Source organism: Triturus cristatus, chromosome 1_2, assembly GCF_964204655.1.
Source record: "Triturus cristatus chromosome 1_2, aTriCri1.1, whole genome shotgun sequence".
In the NCBI taxonomy this organism is placed as follows: domain Eukaryota; kingdom Metazoa; phylum Chordata; class Amphibia; order Caudata; family Salamandridae; genus Triturus; species Triturus cristatus.
In genome coordinates this window covers 63,593,481-63,605,915 of record NC_140580.1, presented here as the reverse complement: position 1 = coordinate 63,605,915, position 12,435 = coordinate 63,593,481, and the positions used below count along the sequence as shown (strand labels likewise).

General features: G+C 43.4%; 1 protein-coding gene across 3 annotated transcripts in view; it reads right to left on the bottom strand.

Annotated features, from left to right (window-relative positions):
• Positions 1-12,435, bottom strand: part of LOC146866795 (zinc finger protein 181-like) — a 182,615-nt gene that overhangs the window by 61,329 nt on the left and 108,851 nt on the right. The window lies entirely within an intron of this gene.

Below are 12,435 nucleotides of genomic sequence, written 5' to 3'. Positions count from 1 at the left end.
TCTTTCTAAAACTACAACAATGTTGTCTAATCGCATAGTTAAAGAGACGGCTTATGTCTTAGTGTGGCAGTAAGAACGAGTAACAACACCTTTCTGTACAAATCTGGGCATGGACAGCTTAATAGCATGGAACAGATGAAATCTTCCTCCAAATACTGACAAGTGAAACCATAAAGGAACTGAAATCTAAGGCTCAAGCTCTAACATGTCACTCTTGCATTAAACATTAACATGTAGTCTGTTTACACCTTGAAGTAAAGTTTTTCTTAGCCTAGCAACAAGACAATTGCTTTCCTTATGGACATGCATTAGCTTCTAAGTAGCACAGCTTAAAATATATTGGCATAACATTAACAATTTGTCAGAGATACCAACTAGCAGCACATACTTCTCTATGATTCAACAGCAGTATTGTACTGAGGATTTCAAGCTAATGAAATGAGAACTTGCTTCAATGTGGGAATCCAAGGAAAACCCCCACCCCAACATATACCCACTTTCTATATGTGGCTTTTATTGTGTTTTGTGTGATAAAACACATGTGCGGTGCAATCTCATCTGTGAATTTCATCACCTGACCTCTCGCAGTTAACATTCATCAAAACTAAATGACACCACCTCCACATTTGTTTGTTCCAAACCAGCCAGGGTATGCTGCAGATGCTGATACCATGGCTCTGGGGCAGATCCATGACAAATGTAAAACAAGGGAGGAGACAAAGGGAATCCCTGAGAAATGCCATGAAGAACCGACCCTTTTAGCGATGCAGAGCGTCCCGGTTTCGTTCTCATTCATTCTTCATTCATTCGTCCCCTAACACACCTTTCATCTTTAGCTCATTCGGCCGAATAATACATTGAAAAGTGCTGAAGTCAGTGGACAGCTTGAGCAAACCACTATCACCATCAGTATTGGTCTCCTCTCCTTCTACCAAGTAGAAAAGATATTGTGATTGCTCGTCCAATGCAGGGGATATTGCCTAGAGTTGGAGGCAATCAGCGGAGAGTGAGTCTGTTGTGCTATGCAATCCTACCTGTGCTATCTCTGGCACTACCCTCAAATCGACACCTGGCCCAGGTCTGTAGAGATTTGTTGTGTGGATTGGACTCTAATCGCCCCTCCGAGGAATCCATATATATTATACTTCAGTAATTTGAAGCTGCATCTTCCTATGAGTTACTGCTCCTTGGCTCCGGGTGGACTAAATGGAGGATAAACTAGGTTTTACTGGTCTGCAACACAGTTTCTTTTCTGACGCTATACAGAGCCTAATGCATATGCACAGCTACCAATTCACTATACCATGATTGAAAGCATCTTTGATCAACACAAACCATACCCAATACCTTCCATAAAGGCTAAACTATGATCAACACCCCGTTAACATTCACTATAGAAAAGCTATCAGGAACCCAATGCAGCTGGAATACCTCAGAAACTCACTGGAATTCTGAAGTACTACTTAAATTCTACAATACAATACAATGGACTGAGAATCTAAGTCCACAAAAGTAAGCAGGTCATTACACACAATGACCAAAGCCGATTCTGTCACACAACCCAGTCCAAAACAAGACTGATGGCTTGCTTTGCCTTTATACAAGAATCAGTAGTTCCTTTGTATTATACATATGATTAACTTCCAAAGTGTTAGGAAAAGGGAGAAGCAGGAATAGCACCCTGTGCAGTCTCAGATGGGTCCTCCTATCCTTGAATATTTGGCAAGGGTGGATTTCTCATTTGTTTCTCTTTCTGAATGCCAGAGGGCTGCAAGCATGCCAAGTGCGGTCAGGTGGAGAGTTCAAGGCTCTGGTGACTGCACAGGTGCACTCTTAGTTTAAGAGTTTAAATCTTATCTTTAAGGATGACTAGGCTATAAAGTGGTGAACTTGTCATTCCTGAAAATAAAGTTTGTGAGAGGCATAAGATTGATATTTGAGATTTATCAATTTGTGAAAAAAACAGCAAATCTTGACATTTGGTGTGTTCCTCAAACAGTAGCCAGTGTAGATACACAAGAGGTGGCAGATGTAATCAGGGACCATATCATGAATGGCGGTACTGGCTAATCACAGAGCTGACCGCTTGTTTTTATGAACCTAAGTTGTGTAGACTGAATTATTTTAACCCAATATTTCCCTGTTTAAGTGGCACATAAACACTGTTTCCGAGCTGTACTATTTGAAAACCAAAATGTATCTCTGAGAAATATCAGGTTAAATGTAATTCAGCTTAAGCACTGCAAGCACATAAACACAGGAGCTCAACTCTGCGATGTGCTAGCGCAGTCCATCATGATACAGCCACATATGTTTTCGCTCCCACCATAAGACATACTGCTGCTTGTAGAGGCTCTTAACGGGGCATGGAGCAAAGTTACGCATGCCATGGAGTACAGCGGACCCTCCCCCTACAAGGGAAACTACAAGACTCAAGAAAGCTGTAAGAAAGTTTGAATGGAAACCTAATTACCTGATATAAGGGGAAAAGGTACAGATCCAAGAAGCATCTCTTATTTTCTTGAGAGTGAAAGAGATAAAATTAAGTTTGCTGCCAAAGAATGAACACTGCTGTCATCACTTGAGGAGATCAATTAAACATAGCTATCTCACTTCAGCATAATGTTGAATAATGACTTTCAGCTCAGATACCCACACACTCAGCATCTCCAAGTAAACAGGTCTGCAGCAACGGGTAGGAGAGGAAATCTGGAGAATCCAATCTGTACAAATGATGGTCTCCCCACTAGAAAGAAATAAGAGCACTTTTGTCACTTCGCCTGATAACTCATCCTGGAGGGCAAACTGGTAAGTATCAATAAACCAACAATGATCATTTCCTCTGACAACCCATGCTGGAGGGCTTATTGGTAAATGTCACTAACAGTTGATGCTCCGGCAAGAATGGTAAGAACTTTTACGACCACCTGAAAGGTTAGTCTTTATGCTGCTTTTTTGTAAAGAGCGGGATTGGGAAGGGCAGAGAAAATGTTTGGTGTTGATATGATTTTGTGATTCTGAGAGTTTGGTTGCAGATTTGAAATTATTAACAACAGTAGAGTCAAGGTGCTTGTTTTATTGTCCAACCTGTGACTTTGCTCCTTGCTGGAGTTGGTCGCCCAATTCAGGCCGGAGTAGTCAAGCACAATTTTATAAAAAGTTTTTTAGGTAACTGCTAACCACTTGACAAAGTTGTTTTTTTGAGTGAAAAGCAGTTAGCTACGATTTACTTACAAATTCATATCTCCAGAACCCTCCAGTGGATTTTGTTTTCTTTAGTCTCTAAAAATTCAGAAAAATAAGATCGATATTTATACATTGGTGTCCATTTCCCTTGTCTCGGTTTTCTTTCTTATTAAATTGTATTGGTACTTCTAAATGTTTGCCACTTGTTCTTCTGATAAAGCCTGATTGTTCAAAGCCAGCTACACAGGGTTGCATTTTACAAACAAGCCTGGCTGATTAGTGAGTTTATTATACTCTGAGGTTGCAGAACTACATCCTATAATAAACTGCATTACCTCACACTGGTGGCGGTGGTGGGATCCAGGACCTGAGGCTAGCAGTGCAATGCAGTTATTAAATAGGAGAAAGCTAAAAAAATCCACCAAGTCGGCACCTAGAAGGAAGATCTTGTAATTTTCAACCAAGATGCCAAGTTCAGGAGTCTCCTTAATACTGACTCTAAGAGTTTGCAAGCTTAAAAGAACGTTTTGAGAACTTTTGAAAAGGTTGTTAAAGTTTTTGCAAAAGTCCTTACAAGGTGCAAAAAGGGCTAGGAAATATGGACTTTATGCCCACCCTGAAATTCAATGAAATGAAGGCACTGTGTAAAGACAGGAAGAACAGGGTGAAATCTTCAACTAAGAACGAGGACCTAGAGAAAGTCCTCCAGGCTTGGGAAGAGGTTCACCAAGCCCAAACACTGTTACATTAAAAAAAAAAACATTCCTGACAGTGGGGAAGACGATGATGACAGAGGAGTCATCAAGGAGAAGGATGAAGGGGAAAATGACAGCCTGGCCGCCCACCATCTGAAGGAGGCACTCCTCCTCATCTGATAGTGAAAGGAACACTACCTCTGAAAGGGGCAAAGAACCTTGAGGCCCAAGTTAGCCCCCTGGAATTGGAGGAATGAAGACTGGCCCTTGAGGAGAGACGGGTTAAGCTGGGCTTGAAGTCCCAAGAGAATAGTGGCAGCAATAAAGACATGCAAGTAATTGCGGGGGATGAATATGATCACAAATTGCCCAAGGGCATCATTCCTACGTAGGGGAGGATGTTGGCATTGATAAGTGGCTGGCATCCTATAAGAGGGCTCCTAGGATGAGGAAAATGGGCCAGGAAACTATCCCTACGGATAGGGGAGATGCTTTATGAACTGTGCATTTGAAGGTGGGACGTTGTCTCCTGAGTCTGGATGATGGAGTGCAGTGTTAAAAAGGCCAGGAGGTAAGACTGGGTACAATGACCTGGTGAGCCTCTACTATGGAGTGCACATGCACCTGGAGAACATTTTATTGGCTTTTGCCCATAGGGCGCTGGTGCCGATGCCCCTGCCTGGAGCCCCCATGAGAGCTTTGAGAGAGCTTTGATTGATAGAATCATGAACCGCAAAGATCACAACTGTATTCTGAGGGTTTTCAAAGGTGCATTCTGCTTATCTACCTGCCCAGACTACACCATAATGGTGCAAGCACGCTGGAAAACCTACATAGAGGTGAAAACAAAGCACAGGAAGCTAGGACTCCAATATATATTGGTGTGCCAGGAAGTACTCGCACATGGCAAGAGTCACTTCTTTGATAACCCAGAGGAGGTCTGGGCTTGCCTTGAAGTTTGAGATAAGGCAGGGACATACAGGCCTGACAGCAGACCTGAACAGCGTTCGGAGGCTACCCTGGATAGGTGGGGAGAGACGGTGCAGACCCTGTCGCCAGTCGAGAGTCTGAACAATGGAGCAGAGTTTGACTCCCAGAATTACTGTCAAAGAGGAGTGGACTATGCCAAGGGAAAGAGAAGTTACATCTGATAAGCTGGAGACACAGGGAAGGGGAGATGCTCCATGAACTGTGCTTTTGCAAGTGGTATGTTGTCTCCTGAGTCTGGATGAGGGAGTGCAGTATTATAAAGGCCGGGAGGTAAGACTTGGTACAATAACCTGGAGAGCATGTACTATGGAGTTTATATGCACCTGGAGAACTTTTTATTTGGTTTTATATTCCCACTCTTGTTCACGAACAGACTGGGTTGCAATGGAGTGAGTGATGGAATCCCACGCTTGGTGGGGAGATTTGCTAGTCTGGTCATGCCCAAAGGATTCTACCTGGTGGGCTTGCATCGGCCGGGGGTATCCTGTTTAGGGAGGACATAGGTGGATTGTAGGGATATGAGATGCTGGGATGGGAGATTGGGCGAGGTCGTCAGCAGGGACTGACTTGCTGGGAAGATCACACATGCAAATTAGATGACTATGGAAAGTGTACTAGTGTTTTGGAATGTGCGGGGTCTCAATCGGTATCCGAAAAAATATAAAGTGTTATCCTATCTTAAATGGTATAAGGCCTGCATAGTTATGTTGCAGAAAACACACCTAATTCAAAACGAGGTCGCGAAACTAGGCAAATGGTATAGAGGCCACATGTATGCTGGTGGATATTCTAACTACATTGCAGGACTGGTGGCACGAATACTGCCAGGACAATTGATCTACACATGCTGACCACAAAGGTAGATATCTAATAGTGGTGAGGGTGTTGGATGGCTTTGAGACCTGCCTGGTACACATGTATGCCTCTTAACGCGGATGATAGTTTATTCTTCACAGAGGTGGCGTGGGCAGTAGCCCCATACATGGTAATGTGAGTTATTTGGGCAGGAGACTTTAATTGTGTACAAGACTGCCAGCTCGATATATCTCTGCCAAGAGAGGGTCGGAGGCCCCGTATGGAGCTGACATTGAGACACCTCCACCTGGGGACAAGTTATCCTCATACAATTTGCCTTACACTGGGATTAGTGGCATAGTGTATGCGTTGAGGAGGAGGGAGGATTTGGACTTGTACATGCCCTAGGCTTATTCAAATAGATATCTGTCTGATCACTCACCACTACTCCTGGCTCAGCTCCGGGTAGACGAGACCCAAAGGATAAGTACTACTTACTTTTGGTAACGCCTTATCTGCTAGAGACTATATAAAGCCGCAGATCCAATAACTTAGAATTATCCCCAGGCATCAGACTGGATCAGGATGTGTTTTTCAAGCAGTATACCTGCTTACCGGGTGGTGGAGCCGTTCGGCTCCAAGTGGTGTCGTCGTCGGTGCCTGCTCTGGAAGTGACATGTGTATGCCCATACAGACGCAACCCCAGCGTGCTGTCCTCCTGACTCCTTTCACCGACTTTCTGCACTAGAAGCACGAAGAAGCACGAAGCTACAGACCACTGACCACTGATGTGCAAAATTAGGGCCCTGAAAGGGGAAAGTCCATGTCCCTAGAAATCTATTCGCAGAGCGGGGAGGATGGGTGGGTTGGCAAGGAATTTGCAGCTAGACACAGTCTCTACCTGATAAGGCACTATTGAAGGTAAGTAACGTGTTCATCTGATAGAATTATGTTGTGTACTTCCTATAGTACCCATGCAGGACCTGTGCGTTTGGATAACATAAACTGTGGGATTGGTGGCAGACTGGTTCCGTACACCCCCGCTGAGAAATGTTAGACGATTTACATTTAGCTAGCTCACAGTGCCACTAGTGTCGCCTCTTATCGGGGAGAGATTAGTTTCTGGCAACCTTTAGAACATGACAACCCTGATCCCTCAAGATCGTGGAAACAATGTACTACTTTTCGCTCAGTCACTCGTGCTCATTTAGTTTATCTCAGAGATACACAGAATAAACAGTCTGGGCGTTTCAATAAGGGTTTATTGAACAGTTGCTATTCTCGTGTAGAATATATGAGCTGTAACAACCATTAGACAGTAGCAGAGATATATGATTAAAATCATTTTGAAAACAGTTTAAAAAGGGGAAAAATGTAAAACATTTACTACGAATATCAGTTGTTTAGAATTGTCACTTAAGCAACAGTCCAAATTGAGTTTGTTTATATAAGTTGAATTTCTACAAGGGTCAAAAAAGCCATGCTTTTCAGCGAGAAAGTGTCAATTTTTAGGAAGTATTCCAAATCTAGTTAAGTTTAGAAGAAAGGAAAATCCGAATTCTTTCCCAGCACACGATGAGCCAAATATAGATAAAATGTCCTGGCTGGGAGACGCAACATCATCGCTGCTTGCTGCTGCAGGGGACGGTCCCTGTAACACCGTGCAGAGTACGTCAATGGAGCATAGATGATATTCAGTACTGCAAATACCTGGCGTAGAGGCAGCCGGTGCTGTAGTCGATACCTGGGTGCTAGTGGTGGAGCTGAGGCTCACCCCAGTTGTAAAAGGCACCTGCAGATTCTCAAGGAATGCGGTCATTAGTATAGGAATACGCTAGGGACATTGCCGAGCATGAGACCACAAGGGTTCTAGCCTCGTATTCAATTCTGCAGGCGTGTCCGTTGCAAGTGTCAGATAGAGGTCCAACACGCATTCGTTACCGCAAGACAAGCATCGAAGAACAGGTAAGATGCAGTCCATCCAGAATGGTCTAAACTATAGGAATCAAGAGGCGCTCAGTTCCAGTAGGCGAAGTGTGCCCAGATGCTGTACCATGCGTTCACGGTATTTCCGCTCCAGGAGCACTTTTGCCATCTCGATGGTGATTGGGCCGTCCATTGCGTAGCAGTAAATGACTATCAGGATTCCCGCTATTGATAGCAGGATTAGAGGTAGACCTCCAAAAATGCTTCCAAATACAGAGTTTATAAAGTTTGGAATAACTCAGAGGGTTGTCTAAAAGGAGCTAAGAAATCCTGACCCTATGGTCTTAAATAGGTGTACAATACCACTCGTATCAGACATATTAAAGATACGACCCACCATTTCTGCTAAATGAATGGGGTAGTTTGTACGTATAAGTGCCTGTATCTCAGAAGAGGTCCTTGCAATTTGAAGATCAAAGGTCTCTCGAGCGGAGGTTAAGGGTACGGTTTGCTGTAAAAGCATGGCTTTCAGTCTGCTCAAAGTATCAAACTGTATACAAGAAACATTCAACGAAGGCCATAATGGCGCCCCCCTGACTGTGCTTGTTGGGGAAAACAATACTTGCATACAGCAAGTAACCCTGGAGTTCACAGTGACCAGATAGGCAATGGCCGGAAGCATACCACAGCAACCTTGATTTGATCGTTCAGCATCAAGTAACTCCCATTCGAGAGCAACTCGAACACCGGCTTAATCACAGCAGCTGGAGTCCCTTTCATGTGGCAGGACAAGTTTGATACCAACCCATTACAAGCTCCGTGCAATGTAATGTCCTGGCACATGAGAGAACTGCTCAAAGCGTTCTTGCAGTTTGTACCACTTAGAAACACTTCTCGATCCCCACTCCGGCATCGAAATCTATATGGTAAATCTCAGTATTCCTTAATGTAATCCTTACCCATTTTTTCGCCTGCCTCTGTTCAAGGCAATATTGAAACTGAAAAGTAGTGACTGGTAGAGTTATGTGGCCATGGATAAGCCATTCAGTAGACGGAGCTTCTGCTACTGTAAATGGTAGTTTTTCAATACGCAGCATTGTATATTTAGCTCCCCCTTGTGCCATTTCAACCTGTTTATCTGTTAGATTATATTCAGAAAACAAAGACGTACTGTTTATAAAACGCCACGGTACATAGCTTGCACGCAAAGACTGCAGTGTCTAGCTCAATAACATGATAGAACGTAATTGAGATTGCCTGTGTTGTAATATGGCCAAATCTTGTTCTAGGATGTCTATCACAGAAGATACAATGTTGCCTAAGGAACACATTCTGCTAACGATTTTTCTAAGTTAATACGGTCTATTTCCCGTATTGTCTCTGCGGCCTCTTGTTTGGATATTTTCCAGATTTCATTGTAGGCAGCGTAAATGCCAGCATATATGAAACGTTTCTGACGTGTCTTTCTGGAACCTAGTAAAAAATCCCTAAGATCCCTGTCTTGTGGGAGTAAGGCTAAGTGTTGTTTCACTTCTGTGAGTGTTGAGGTTTCTGGCCAATCAAGGCACAACTTGCCAACACTGTAGGATGTCACTACCCCTGGGTGTTCTCTTTGTACATAACGTGGGTCAGGCCTGTGGATACTGTAACCTTCAGTAATACCCAAGAATCTTTTATAACATATGTTTGTGCCTAAGGGCCAAACCATCCATTCTTTCCAATTAGGGTCTGATCTATTGTACTGTAAAATGTCATCTACCGCTGCCACATCCTGTGAAGTCGAATTTTGCCACCCCTGTGATGGTGTTGGAAACCGAGGTGTATTAAAGTCCTTTATCTTGGCTAATCCAAGACAGGATGTCTGTTGCACTGTTTCATTTAGAAATATTATCTGCTGTGGAATGAGGCATGCTCTAAATAGCACTTCTGTTCCCTGGACTTGCCAGTCCCTAGATCCCCAGACTGATTTTAAGTCTATTGTGTCCTTCTATAGGTCAAACCCCTGTTCAGACAATTGGGACATAAAGCAAGCTGTTTGGTGTTAGTCAGCATAATTTTCAGTGCCGATGTCGGTATAACCTTATAATAATATGAGGTCGGGTCAGTAGTGTTAAACTCTGAAAAATATGAAAATGTCTGTGCAAACTACTTTTTGGTGGTGTAGGGCAATAATCCCTTTGATGATTGTATTCAAAAACAATTCTAGGTGAAATAGATTTGTGCAAGAAATGATGACCATAATATTGGTAACAGTACAATGCGTCATAGTCTGTAATACCTTCTAACATTTCAGTGTTCGGAAATGCAGCAGTTTGTTCTGAATCAGACAACATGTTATTAACAGTTTCAGTGTCCCAATCATCAGAAAAAGTAGTGGAGGTAATGATATCACTCAATGAAATTTTAAATAAATGAGAAATTTTTAAAAGTTCGGTCAGGCTGAATATTTCAAAATCAACCTTGTCCCAAACAATACCGTCCGGTATAGGAACTGCTGTAATGTTCACTGATGACGAGTCTCTTTGTTCACGATGTGATGATTGATGTGGATTTAAAATCAAGTTGACCTTTTGGGTTGTAGAGCTTTGCTGAAGGTATCTTCCATTAATAAGCATGCTAAACGTTATAACTAAGCCTAGCCAGAAAAGAAACAAGCATTGGCATAGCCAACAGGTCTCGCCTTTGGGACCTTATAAGTGTTTAGCCATGCAACAGTTGCATAACTAAATACTTATAAGGTCCCAAAAGCGAGACCTATTGGCTATGCCAAGCGGCCGCGAAAGTGATCGCGATCAAACATCAAAGCGGCCGCGAAAGTGAAAGTAATCGCGGTCAAGCGGGGCGCGCGCGCCCGCGCACGTGCACTGTAGCTCTAGACTGGCCTGGTAGCACTTTTTGGAGCCCTCACAAAATGTCTCGCCACCTAAAAACAGTATCCCAGTAATTAGCCAGAGTTCTACCCAAGGCGATACCAGGTATGTCTTTTGAAGAAAGTGCAGAAAGTTCTTTATTAGTTGCTTGTGTGATTGTTAGGCTGGCGTTGTTTCCGGTTCACTTGGATCCAAGGGAAACGTATCAAAGTTCATGAAGTAGCCAGAAGCAGTTTGTTTAATTGTTGGAATTGCATCGGGATTTGTTGAAATCGCATTTTGCTCTCGTCGAGGCATGTTGATGTAGACACCTGTATTAGGTCTAATTGCAACCTGGTTATTATTTTGATTTTGAAGTTGAACTTCGGGTTCAAGAGCAACGAGTTCCATAGCATTGTTGCATAGTCCTTCATTCCTTACAGGAGGCTCTTCAAACGTGATGAGTCTTTCTGTTTGAACTTCTTGGATTATAGCTATAAGAGGGCGGAGTCCACGAGGCCTACTGTTCAGTATTGGCCACATAGTGTGGTTCGATTAAGTCAATTGAGGCAAATCTTTTCTCCTTTTTTCCGGCAAGAGGTGGCAAAAGCACAGTTCTTGTTCCTTGTACTGTTAGGACCGATACAGGCTTTCTGTAGAATGGCCCGAATTCTTTCTTGTCTGCTATTTTTTCTCTGACCAGATCCCCGACATTTGGGATCCAGACAGGTCTTGCCGTGACTGCCTTGACTTCCCCAGTGGTGGTCTGTTTTAAGTGGACGTTGCTTTGCTGTGTCCTGGATTCATTTAGATCCTGTAAAACAGTCAAACGATCATGGATTTCAAATGGTTTCCAATCCGCTACTGTGCCTTCACAATCAAGATCAGGTCCCAACATTCTCATCCCAAATAGTACCTCATATGGAGTGACACCCCCTAGAGAACTTCTTGGCTGGTTGTTGAGGGCTCTCTGTACCCCATATAAGTGACTGACCCAACTACCGCCCTTGCCTAATACCCTAGCTGTTAGAGATTGCTTTAAGTCCCAGTTTTTCCTCACCACAACCGAATTTCCCTCAGTGTGGTATGGAGAGGAGTACCACAATGCTATGCCCATACTTTCCATGGCCTCTTTGTAAGCCCGAGAGCTAAACGCCGGGCCACAGTCAGAATGTAATGTGCCAACTGCGTATGTTCCTATAAAGACTCTCAAATCTTTGATAACAGTTTGAGCGTCAGCCGAGCGCTGAGGCCATACCCATAGGAATCTTGAGCATGAATCCACTACCACCAAGATATACATCTATGCCCCATCAGACTGTAAGGGGCCGCAGTGGTCCAAATATACACAAGCAAGAGGTTTGTCTGATTTTAATAATGGTGTCTGTGCCGGGCATGTTATGGTGGAGCCTTTCATCTGTTGGCAGATGTCCCACTTCAAGACGTAGTCTTTCGTTTGTTTGGTCAATCCTGGCCACCAATAGCGCTGTTTTAATAAAGAAATAGTCGCTACAACACCTGTGTGCGCAGAGCCCAAACCCTTGTGTTCTGCAACAATCAAACCTTGTCTACAATCCATATTTGGTATTACTCTATCCCCCACTCCAGGAATATGAGCATATGGAATGTTGTGTGCACCTAACTTGTAGGAGTATTTGAGTGGAATTTTTTTAGGTACTGCTGAGCTGCCCTTGCATGAAACAATGACAGCCACCATTATCTCGCCATCTATTCTCATTTTAGAGTGAGTGATTGCAGCTAAAGAAGCCGTGCATACAGCCCCTTCGCGGCTTCATCAGCCAATGAATTCCCTTCAACGTGAACGCCATCACGTTGATGACTCAGTGTGTGTATCACGTGAGCCCGTGGTAGTTCGTTTTTCAAGTCAACTACTTGTTCCCATAGCATTTTATGCTTAATTGTGCCACATTTCGTATCTTTAAACCTGTTTAGTTCCCAATGATGTAAGTACTCATTGTACGACTGTACACAGT